The sequence below is a fragment of the Corvus brachyrhynchos genome, unplaced genomic scaffold (assembly GCF_000691975.1).
Source record: "Corvus brachyrhynchos isolate BGI_N302 unplaced genomic scaffold, ASM69197v1 scaffold1, whole genome shotgun sequence".
In the NCBI taxonomy this organism is placed as follows: Eukaryota; Metazoa; Chordata; class Aves; order Passeriformes; family Corvidae; genus Corvus; species Corvus brachyrhynchos.
Genome location: NW_008237222.1, coordinates 5,997,362 through 6,009,501, shown reverse-complemented (window position 1 = coordinate 6,009,501; position 12,140 = coordinate 5,997,362). Strand labels below are relative to the sequence as shown.

At 36.9% G+C, this 12,140-nt stretch overlaps 1 protein-coding gene across 2 annotated transcripts in view; it reads left to right on the top strand.

Moving 5' to 3' along the window:
• Nucleotides 1-972: 972 nt before the first annotated feature.
• Nucleotides 973-12,140, top strand: part of DICER1 (dicer 1, ribonuclease III) — a 66,562-nt gene continuing 55,394 nt past the window's right edge. For both annotated transcript variants that reach the window (XM_008629735.2, XM_008629736.2), the window contains exon 1: nucleotides 973-1,050. The gene's annotated coding sequence lies outside the window, so the exon portion shown is untranslated. The remainder of the gene's footprint in view (nucleotides 1,051-12,140) is intronic.

Here is a 12,140-nt window from a genome sequence, read left to right as displayed (position 1 = left end):
CGCTGCGGGCCCGCTCGGCTTTGTCTGTGAGCGGCGCCCCCCGGGCAGCCGCGCCGGAGCCTCCCGGGAGCTCTGGGGCCCTCCCGCTGTGTCCTCAGGGGCCGGGAAAAGCAGTGGCGGGTAGTAAAGGAGTTTATACACAGCAGTGCTGATGTTAAGGGTGATATAAGAATGTGTTGGCTCTCCTCTTTGCTTCCTTTCCATCCTTTCCCAGGGTAAATGAAGGCAGTGTGATTAAGGCAGACCTTGTGGTGTGTGAATGTGCGTTGAAAAACGAAAAAGACATATGTTTTTGCACAGGACTTTGTTGCTGTGTTAGGTAATATAGAAAAAGCCCGCATGAGTAGAAAATGGGGAATGATACTGACATATGACCAAAAAAAAAGGGTGGGTTTTTTTGGGGTGTATTCTGCTTAATCAGAAATTTAGTGTTTAAAAAAAGTGACTCTCAAAGTGAGTTGTGAATCTCAGTTAACTGCTAACAGTCCGGAGGATGTTTGGCACTTCAGATCAGCTTTGAGTATTTTTGATGTTAAGATTTTGGTCTTCAGGTTATGTGGGGGGCTCAGGTGGTGAAAGTGTAGGCTAGAAGATTGTTTTTCATTTTCTTTCCGTGAACGTAGTAATCTACAGTTAACTTTGTAGACACTTAGTTTGGCCTGTTTTACTGTGTTTTATGTGTTTTCTTTAAATAAGCCACTCTGGGTGCTCTGTTGAAATGCTGACTGCACATGTATGTTCCGTAGGTGGGGTGGTGCTTGTTCTAGCAAGTTCATACAGACACTAACTGAAATTAATTTGATAGTTATTCTCCTAAGTGCCTCTGTTAAGAGAGTTTTTCCTATTGTCTATCTCCACATTGTGGTCTGTGAGCTTTGAAGATGCTACTAGAAGTTTTCAGCTGGAAGTGCTTTTTTTATGTGTTTAATAATTGGATTGTTACTTTCTTAATTGATAGGATTAAAAAATAGTTATCAGAAATGCTGACCCTGAATTAGCTACTGCTGTTCTTCAAAGCATCCTGATGATACAGTTCTGTGAAAGTGGCAGGTCAGTACTTGGCAGACACAAAATTATTAATACAAGAATTAATAATTACTTGAGAAGGAAATGGCATCAATATGTCATTGTATAAATCCGTTCTCAGTCTATATGTTTAATACTAAATGCAGTTTGGGTATTTTCCCTTTATCTCTCTTCTACTTTTGAAAGGTTGTATTAGGCTAAGGGAGATGTAGATTGAAAACTGGCTGGGGCTTTTCACATGAGGAAGGACATGCCAGTGAAGGGATAACAAACATCACAAAGAGAGTCATGAAGAAAGTAGAAGAGGGAAGTGTTGATTGTTTGCTTGGTTCTCCTGTTTTTGAAAGATTTCTGTATCTTACAGACTGAAAACAAATGCGGTACCCCTTTACACTGTGTGTAACTCAAAGACATGGTGTACCAGCCTATTGGCAATGCCAGAAGTTTGCAGGAAGGTTGAAACAATTAATTTGTAGTGAAAATCATCCGAGGCTATAAAAACAAGAGTGTCTTTTCAGTCTTGGCAAACATCAAGGTGGCTGGTCTGTGGAAGGTGCTCCTGCCTGCCCTGCAATTTTACAGCTCCATACATGTTCTCCACTGGTTGCTGGTAGGGGGAAGCCAACCAAGCTATTTTGTCTGTTATATTACACTAATGTTTTTCTAGAAGATACACTTTTTTTTCCTTTTTCTTTAGAAATACCTTGATCATCTGTAGCATACAAGAAGAAAAAAGCAAAACCTGCAGTTCAAAAAAATAGTGTATTTTCATGGGGCTTTTTATGTAGTCCACAGATGTTTCTCCTTTCCCACCTCAAAAATGTGTTTAGTACTTTGCCACTTTTTCAGCAAAGTGTATGGAATTGCTTCAGCACAGGTGCTCAGAGTCTGAGTATCACTGCTTGACCCATGTTGGCTTTCAGTATGAACTGACTAAATGTGCATTGATCTGTAGTGAATGCAAACTACTGGCAAAACTAAACGAAAACACATACATTCTTAAAAGAGCAAAGAGTTACTTATTAAAATGGATAAAGGAGCTGAAATAGTCTGATTTCTCTTTAGATAAGCTCGAGAATGTAAGTGAGAGCAAGAGTTCAGGAAGATTTTGAAAAGGATTCTAGGGCTTTAGGGATGATGAGCGTTACAGTAAGTGCTAAGACTACAGACAGGATTTTTATTTTGGGTTGTAGATTAGTCTGTTGATACGGAATTGGTTTTTGCCTTTTTGCTTTTATATATTCTCTATATTCTTTACATCTATATTTGTAGCACTGTAGCCTATTACTGTATTTGTAGCTAGCATTTTACCTACTCTATTAGACAGAAAGACAAAATAAATTCCCCAGCAGCTCTAAGGTCTTGGGCTCCAAGGTTAGGTTCTCCAGGAACTGAGGTTAAAATGACTTCGTGAGACACATTTTCATAGACAAAGTTTAGTTCCTGTCTAAGGGAGGGTTTCCAGAAAAGGGTAGTACTGGGGGGAATTACCTTATCCCCTATGTATCTAATTGGGGATTCTTGTCAGTTATGCTAATTTGCTAAATATATAAAAATTGTATCTGCTTTATGTTACATGTGCATCTTCATGTCTTTTCAGCATGTTGTGCACCATAAGGATCCTAGTAAAGGTAACCCCTTTTTATCAACTTACTGTGTCTGGCTCATGATTTTAGGGCCAGTAAAAAGGCATCACTATCAGGCAGCAGGTAGAACTTCAGAACATTCTGAGATGGGTTGTTCTGTTGTTCCATAATTCTCTCTGACCTTTTTTCCCCTCTCATGTAGGTAATACAAACTAGGGAGTATACTGAGCCTGATAGGTCATTGATGGAACAGTCCTAATGCCTGACTGTGTAACCACTGGCCATCTCTATCCCATCACCTTCATGTGTTCAAGTAATTTCTTCAGACTGATAGCAGAATTTTGATTTCATTTATATATTTTTTTAGGAAGTGCTACTTTTAAAGAAAGTAAAAGCATAATTATAGTGTTGTGTATAACAGGAGCTTCTATAAAATGTGTGCAATGTGCTTTTAGAATGCTATATCCTGAAGGCTAAGAATAGCTGGAGTAGATCAGAAAACATGATTTTGCTTTACACTTTCCAGACATCTTTTTTTCATCCTTTAGCCTTTTGTGACTACCATATGTATTGTGATAAACCAGAAGAGAAGAAACCTGATATATAGTAAAAACTAAAAGTTAATTTTTTAGCTGAAGTTAGTCTTCGTTGGCATTTCAAGTTTCGGTGTTCAAACTGTGTTAATTGGGGTATGGTGGCTTTAGGACTGTTACTAAAATAAACATTATAGAAGACTTAATCTAGAGAACAAAGCAGAGCCCACTTTAGTGTGCGCCATGATATTATATTAGGTCAACTCTTGGTTTTGATAGTTCTTGCATGCCTTATTTAGTGACATCATAATTTTACAAGTTTGCGTGCTGAGCAATATATCTGGAATTCCCTTGTTATTTCTGCTCTGTTTGTGGACTACATTAGTTAAATCAGTTTTCCATTATATTTGTCGCCTTCAAAATCATACAGTCAAGAAGCGGAGAACTGAAACTTATGTCAAGGAATTTACTTGCAGGGTTGCATAGCTGCAGGTGTTGAAAGGTCCTTCTCTGGTGGGAAAGAGAAGAAAGAGCAATATTGTCCACCTTCTGTCGTAAATACACCTAGATCCAAGAGACTTCAGTACTGCTTGTTGTGGCCCTTCCTTCAAGTGCAGTACACTTGCCAGTCGTAAATACACCTAGATCCAAGAGACTTCAGTAGTGCTTGTTGTGGCCCTTCCTTTAAGTGCAGTACACTTGCCACTCTGAGATCTGTGTTGTGGTTGGCACAGCTGTTACTACTGTGCCTCTTCTTACCAAGGCAAAAAAATCAAAAGTATTCTCTCTTGATCTTTACTAATGATAGTAGAAAACCTTGGTTTACTGTGCTTTCTTCTCTTTATGTCACTCAGTGGCTCAGTACTTCTGTGATGTAAGCTGGCATGATCAGTTTCTGCCCATGTTTTAAATAGTCTGTTATTCTTCATAAAGGATCAGTTCCTTTGGGTTCATTGAATGAGCATGAGAGATCTGAGAAGCAGCAGGGTGGCTTCTGACTTGAAGGACAGGTTGACCTGGAAACAGAGGTGGTCAGTTTCAGACTGTTTTTTCTGGCCTTGGCATTTTTTTGTTTGTTTTAAATATCAATATCCTTGTGTTTTTTCATTTGTGCAAATATACATACACACAAAAAAACCCCTGGCCCCAAACCCATGTTTGAACCAGACCCTTATTGCTAGTTATTAAAATCTGGTTTCCAGTGTGTGTCTCCTCTTTTGGACTCTGATTCTTGATAATTTGTCAAGCCGTGTAGCAGCCTTTTCCTGAGCTGTTAGTAAGTAGCTGGGTAGTAGTGAAGAAATTGGTCTTGAAAATAGGAATTTAGGAATTATTTTTTTAATCTTTTATTTTTGAAAACTGAATTGGAGTTTTAGACCTGCCTACTGATTGCATAAATCTCCTTTCCTTAGGAAGTGAGGTAAATACATTTTGCTTTTTAAAGTTAATTTGTTTGACTCCATTGAGGTGATTTGGCTATGCAAGCATGTCTGGGCTGGCTACCTTTGCAATTCATGTTTCTCTTTTGTTTGTGAAGTCTGCTTTGTTTCTGATCTAGATCAAGTTTCTTACAGCTTTCCTTGAACTGTTACTGGCCTTTTTCGATGTTTTTGCTCTATAATTTTTGTTCAAGCAGAAATGAAAAAGGCTTAGCTATCTAAAGGTGAAGTTGCCTTGTAGTTCGTAGTAAAAACTTCTAGTGGTGATCTGAATTGTAGACAATATTCAAACCATAGAAGACCTAACTTCTCCCACTGAGTTTTGGCGAGTTAATTTAGGTATTTTCGTTTTCACCCCCTCTTTTGAGTTTAACTGTCAAGTGCATAAATAAAAGAAATTTTTTTGATGTTTGTATTCTGCATACCTTAAAACATTTAAATGTATTTAATCTGACTTATTAACTGGGATTTTATGAATTCATAATATTAATTGATAGTATTTCTTCTTTATTCAGGATATTAGTGTCTGGGATCAATCTCAAGCAAGGCTTTTAATTCCTCACTGAAGCTGTGTATTTCTGAGCAGGCAAACCTGTGCTTTGCTGTACCTTCATGATCAATGGCTACTAGGCTTTTTGTTTTTGGAAGAAGACATAAAATGAGAGTGCTTACAATACAAGCGAAAGCTCTGGTCAGTTTTTTTTAGTGACCTGCAACCTTTGGCCATCTTTCAACTTAAGTTAAATGCCTATATTGTCAGCTTGCTATGTAAAGTTGTTAAGAAGGGATATGAGCTCTGTTAAAATTTTTTTGGGGGGGGGGAAAAGAATCAATGCTCGTCCCTTCTCCCCCAGCTACTGAAGATAATTTTTCATGGTTTTTGCTGTCTAACATAGTCCTATCTCAATGACCTCCAAGACTGCAGAAACCAAATTACTGTTGGAGATGGATAATGAGCATAAAAAGTACACTCCTTCTTAAAACAAACAAAAAAAGCAAACAAACACACATTTATACCTCTGCTGCATGTTCTTTGAGTCCCCAGGAAGATGTGTGTGTTTTTGTCATTTATTCTTCTTGCTACTTATGCTTGCCTGTTTCTGTGAGACAAAATAAGAGGAAAATTGGAATATTAATATTTTCTACCAGTGTAATGAACAGAGTCAGCATGAATGGCAGAGACTGTAAGGGGAAGTGACAGAAGCACGTTATTGAGAGCCATGGGATTATCCTTGTATATTTTTCATTATTTTTACAGTTATTGTCAGCAAGGTCTCATGGACTGCCTTACAATTTTTTACAACTTGTAAAAAAAGTGTGTGGGGAAAGTTTCTCCTTTCTTTGTTATTTCTAAAGAATATTGAACTCTATCAGCATTGGCCTCGAGAGTTCACTGATGCTAAAGAAAGATAGCAAGCTGTAAATGATACGGAAACAAGAAGCTGTCTATATACTTTCAGAGATTATAAATCAAAAAATAAAGAAACATATATCCAAGTATTTCTGGAAATGTATACCCAGTATGTCCATAGGTTTATATGCTGAATAGATCAGTTGATTTGTTTACTGTGTAATCACAAGGGCTATGAGTTAATGAAATCTTCAACTACAGAAGTGTGGCTATACTACCTACTGAGTGATTTGAGAGCAATGAGTTTGAGGCATGATGGGTGATGAAGCTCTGGAGGAGGAAGTGTGTAGGTTTTAGGAAGGTAATGCATTTTTATCTTCAAGTATTTAATTGAAAAAAGGATTGGAAGAATGCCAAAAACATCTATGAGCTCCCTGGGTTTTTGAAAGACATGATCAACTTCCAGGAGATGAGCAATTTTCCCTATTGTAATCCTTGCATAGTTAATGCTTTGCTGTGTTGAAGTCGAGAAGTTAAACCTGCCTTGATTAATAGTAAATTGTCTGGAAAATGGTCTTCTAAAGACTATGTGTTGCCTAAACTGAACACAGGATGAGTTTTTAGTGATAAAATTCATGATTTGTTAAAACTCTCTACTGACCAGTTATAGTTGCAGCTGATGAGGGTCTGCAAGGAATTATTGGATGATTTTAGGGCATGTAGTGACTTGCATAATGATGAAGCAGGTGCTGATTTCTGGCAGGCATTGTGAGTAGTATGCCAGTAATGCTACTAATGTATACATTGTCAGCTATTAAGAGTTGTTAAAACCTTATATCGGTTCATCCGGTTACTGCTGTCTGGTACCTCTAGGTGTTTCCTCTGGCACCTTTCAAATAGGTTTGTGCTACACAGCAAGAAGTTTTGGGTTTGGAATTTTTAGATTTATTGTTCTTAGTGTAACACAGTTCAGCAACAGTTGGCAATAGAAAAGAGAAGGTGGTGTCTGATTTTAAATGTCACAGTCAAAAACCTGTTGAATCCAATTTCCTTGACCTAGGCAAGTTTTCTATTGGTTCAGCAAAGTAGTTCATATGGATCAGGGGAGTATTAGAGCTGCCATGAGGAGATGGTTGTCCTCCACTTTGACAGCCACTTGAATGCCATCTAAAATGCCTGTCAAACTAGAGCCCAAGATACAGCCTAAGCTCCTCAGCTGCCAAACAGGAAAAAAGTTTTACTGTTTCGAGAGCACCTCTATGATCATGTGCCCCCTAATTAGAATGCAAAATTTTAAATAATCTAAAGTTTTCTGATTTTTGTCTTTTTAATTAACTCTTTTGACAGTATCATAATGTTAATTAGAAATACTCCTGGCCTTGAGTATTGGCTACTACTTCATATGAAAATTACACATACCCTCAATATTACACAATATTCCTAAAGTATGCCTGTAAACTGAAATTTGTAAACACTGTTTACCCTTTAAGTCCAACAGGATACAACAGTTTAGCTCACACTGGGAACTGCTCAACTCGTAACATTGAAAACAACATTGTTTAAGTTTTGGATATTTTTGCTTAAAAATCCAATATATGCATGTATGATACATGTACCATAGTTGCATGGAATCACCATTCAATTACATATTTTTACAAAAACCGCAGTCAATTTTAACCATAAAATTGAGTTTAGTCTATGAAAAAAAAACCCAAAAAACAAAAACCAAAACCAACCAAGTTGGAAAACTTGTATATCCTAAGCCTACCCCTAGTTCTACTCTCAAGGCAATTTTTGGGGTGGAGAGAAACTTCTTACTCAAGTTGGGGGGGAAAAAACCAAACAAGAAAGTTCTCCTGATCTGCAAAAGTAACCTACCTTTGTCAACTACTCCAGCTTGTTACTTTTGAACTTCCCACATAATTATATAGCAAATTCTGCTCTGGATAGTGTGGAGTCCTGAAGCCGTGATTTCAAATGAGTGATTACAAATCTCTACCAGGTTCATGGTAAACAAACTAGCGAGTTGTTTAGTTTTGTTTGGGGGCAATGGTGGTTGGTTTTAGGGGTTTTGTTTGGTTTTTTAAATCAGGACAATGATTCCCCCCCTTCCTTCACTAAAATGGAAACACTGAGCTTTGAAGAGCTTTTAAAGCTAATCAAATTATACCCAAGAACTTGAACATATCATTGCAAAAAAACCTCATCCCACCATTTTCATAAGAATGGAAAGCTGGATAGAGGAAAACACTCTTTTAATAAAATTTAATAGCTTAAAGTTATTAAGTCATTGATTTGTATCTAATTGTATTAGTGTCTTGGAACATATAATCACTACATTTGAGGCAAAATGGAAAATAAGTCCCAGAATTTTAAGCAGTTTCTTTTACAGATTCCTAATTATGGAGTCACAACTACAAATTACCACTGGGTAAAAATGAGAGGTTTTAAACGAGGCGTAACTTCAGATCTGAATTTTCCAAGCTAATAGCTAGTCTAAGTGTTCCATCGTGATTACTGCACTGACTGCAGTTACTTTTATTAAAAAGTTGTTCACATCTCAGAAATTCTTACTGAAGAAGTGTTGGTAAATCCAACTGTTTTTTAATTTAATTTTTGTAGCATGATGTTCCCCTGACTTTGGTTCCTATCCTGGGTTTACCACAGATGATTTTTGTACACAAACCCACAAAACTACTGTCACAACACACCTGTTTATAACAGCAGCTATTAACAAAAAGCAAGCAAGTACAAAATCGAGAAAAACATGATACAGTTATTTCAATTAACAGGTGAGAAGTAGTGTTTTGGGATTAGTTTTCATGAGACTATAGATCCAATCTGATGACAACCTAGTGTTCAGTGAAGCAACCCCACTGTCACTGCTCCTTCTGTTCTCTAACAGCTTTGACACTTGTCTGACTCTGGGAGAAAAATAGTTCAGGACAATATAACCATTAATTCTTGTGTGTACAGCTGTGCCATATTAAATGCGTGGTAAGCTGTGATCAGGAAGCCTTTATTATACAGTGTTTTGTCTTGCTGCTGAGTGAAAATGAAAGAAAAGTGATAAAATGAAAAAAATCTCTCCTGTGCTTTGTTTACATCAGAAATGTATTTCTTCTCTGATTGTTTTAGAAAAATTTGACTGTACAACCAGCTACAGATTTTTATAAACATGTTTTAGAAAGCTGAAGTGAAATACTGATCTGGTAAAATGTTGGGATGTAAAACCTCTGCATATGCCATGTGCTTAATCCTACTAAAAGAGGAGTAATAAGGTCACTCTTCTCAGTGACAGCTTGCTCACAAGGGTTTAACGCACTTTTCCTTTTCAATGTACTTCATTGCTTTAGTTGATTAGTCTCAGTTTCTCTAACGTCTTGTCTGTGCAACAAGGTCAAACTTATTAACTTAAAAATTATATACCTTTAAAATTTCATTTCAAAGCTACTTTTCTATTACAAGTGTTAGAGACCTAGAGGGTTTTTTTTGTTGTTTAGTGCTTTGGGGTTTTTTTACTGGTTTTAGTATGTATTTGAAGTAGCTTGAATTGCAAATTAAGAAATTATGAAAATGGTAATTTTCTTAAAATCATTAGCTGAAGAGAAGTAAGAGATTTTCTGTTCAGGGTTGAGAAAGCAGTGCTGAGGAAGAAGAGGGAAATCTCCATTGAAAGTTAGGCATCTAATCTGCTTAAATCATTCTGGAAGTCATCAATTATCTGCCTCTTTAGGCATCTTAATGCATCTGTGTATGCCTACTCAAATAAGCTGCTCATTAGCTGATGAAAGCAAATGATTAGTCAATGAAATTCAAAGTCAGTTGTATTTAAATATTTATTCTGAGTAATTTAAAGTTTTATTTATTACTATAAATGTAATATATGTTTGCATTAATTGAGTTATGCATTCTTTTCAAATACGCCATAGTATGCAGGGGGAAAGTTGTTCTACATAATTCAGTACAATAATTAATAAGGTAAATAGTGTGATTACTTGAATGTTAATGGCTGCGATGCTATTCTCCTAATTAGTCAGATGCCTAGGTTGTGAATCAACCTAAATGATACTGATGTGGGTACACTATTTTCTGAGGAAAACTATAAAAACAATGTAACTTCCTAACTAGTAGGGTAGTTATGTAGGAACCTTAGATGTAAGCCTTCTCAGTATAAATCTGGGATGTTTACTGGTAGAAATCAAAATTAGGGATGTTAATGCCTCTGGTTTAATTTGACTTGCTGTATTGGCATGTTAATGGTGGAATAATTTACTTTAAAATGCTTGATTATTACCCTGTTCATAAACAAAATTATTTGGTATCTAAAGACTTTGTATTTTTGTAGGGGGTTTTTTTGTATTTTTGTATTTTTTTTTTTTTTAATCTGAAATATCTCTGCTTTTCCAAATCTTTGATTGCATTCACGTCTTTTCTGGTTTGCTGCTAGAAACTTGCTTCTTCCCTTTAATTGTCTCATAACTAGATTGAGTTCCCAGTGATGCTCCCAGTGCCTCTTCTGATCCAGCCTGTCTGACTGGGTGTTCATTACAGCTGCCCTTCACTTCTGTGCTGCTTCATGGATGTCTTCAGAGAGTCTGGGTTTGATTGACCTCTGGAGAAACATAGTCTGACCTACTGGCATTGGTCGTCTGCACGGTACTGTGAGAATAAATGAGGGTAAGAAAGTACTCTAAATCCAGTGCTCATCATTAAGTGAAAGAATTGAAGTGTGTGTAGAGCTGCCCAGACTCTGCACACACTTCAGAGCTGCCCAGACTCTGGAGGAATGATACAGTAATAACTGCGAGAGATTGTATGTGAGTTCGAGTTTTGTTTCCCACATTCAGAATGGTGGAGGTGTGTTCTGCTGCTTATCTCATTCTCCTGTTATTGCCAAGTCGTCCCTTGTCAGTCACCAGGAATGTACCTGCCAGGCTGTTACTGTTTTCTTTTGGTAAGTCTTAATGTATCCAAAGTGGAAGCTGAGCACAGCAGAAAGGGGAGGTAGTCCAGACTCTGCCAATACAGCTGCCAGTCAGCCTCACAGAATTTGGCTGCATTTTTTTTCTGAAAATTGAGAACTATTGAGTTAAGAAAACACCTCAGAGTTTTTGCTCATAGTTGCTTGATGTTGGCTACTTAATGTTGCTGCAATCAAGCTAGTATACTTTTTGTAATTAGATGATAACAGGCATAATAATTGGTGGTTTGGCAGTGTTGATGCAAACTACAACTAACGTGGTAAGAACATGACAATTCTTTCTTTTGCTTTGTATTTTTTATCTTTTAATAACCAAGATTAGTGGAGCTGGTAATCTCTGATAAAGCAAAATCTGCTGTGTTGTTTTTAGACGAGAGTCTCTACTCAAACTTGTATGTGTGTGTTCTGCTCTGAAAATGCAGTTCACAACTGACTGAATTACAGGACTATCTATTTTAATGTTACAGAAGAAAGGAACTCTTTTCAACTGATGGCTGTAGACTAGGGTTGTGTACATATATGTGTCATTTTTAATGCAGTATTGTGTCCATAATGCAAACAGGGTCTGGAATTGAAACAAATATAGGAATATATTAATTCTGAGTTGTGCTTAGCAGAAGAGTTAATTGACACGTTTAGTACTATATTAACTTAGCTATATTGCTTGCAGAACCCAACGTAGTGTCAGAAACCCTCAGTTGCACCATTTACAGGGATTTAACTCCTTTAAAACATTATTTCTCAGGCCTGAGTAGTTTTAGATAATAACATAAAACAGTGGAATTGTTTAACAATAATTTCATTTCTCTTCTAACTTGCCTCTTTAATAATGAAATGAGTATTCAGTGAATGCTGTATCCAGTAAACCACAACTGCTTTAATGTCTGGAACAATCCTGTCATTTGCATATCTGGGAATGCTTTTGCCTATATGCAGGAATAGCTCTCACTCCATTGTGAAAAATGAAGGGTAAAAAGTTCTCCCCATTCATGCCTCGCCCCCTATTTTTTAATGATGGTTGTAGCAAAACAGCTTGTTTCAGTTTTTGAAGCTTCTGCTGTCATTCAAGGAGGAGTAACAACTTGGATACTTTTTTTCACCCACATGGTTAAGAGTATCTATCACTGTATATATTATGAGCAGATCTAATGTGGAAAATTGGACTAATGCTGCACTGGACTGAAAGGATTCTTAGCTGCAATCTACACTTGGCATTAGGGA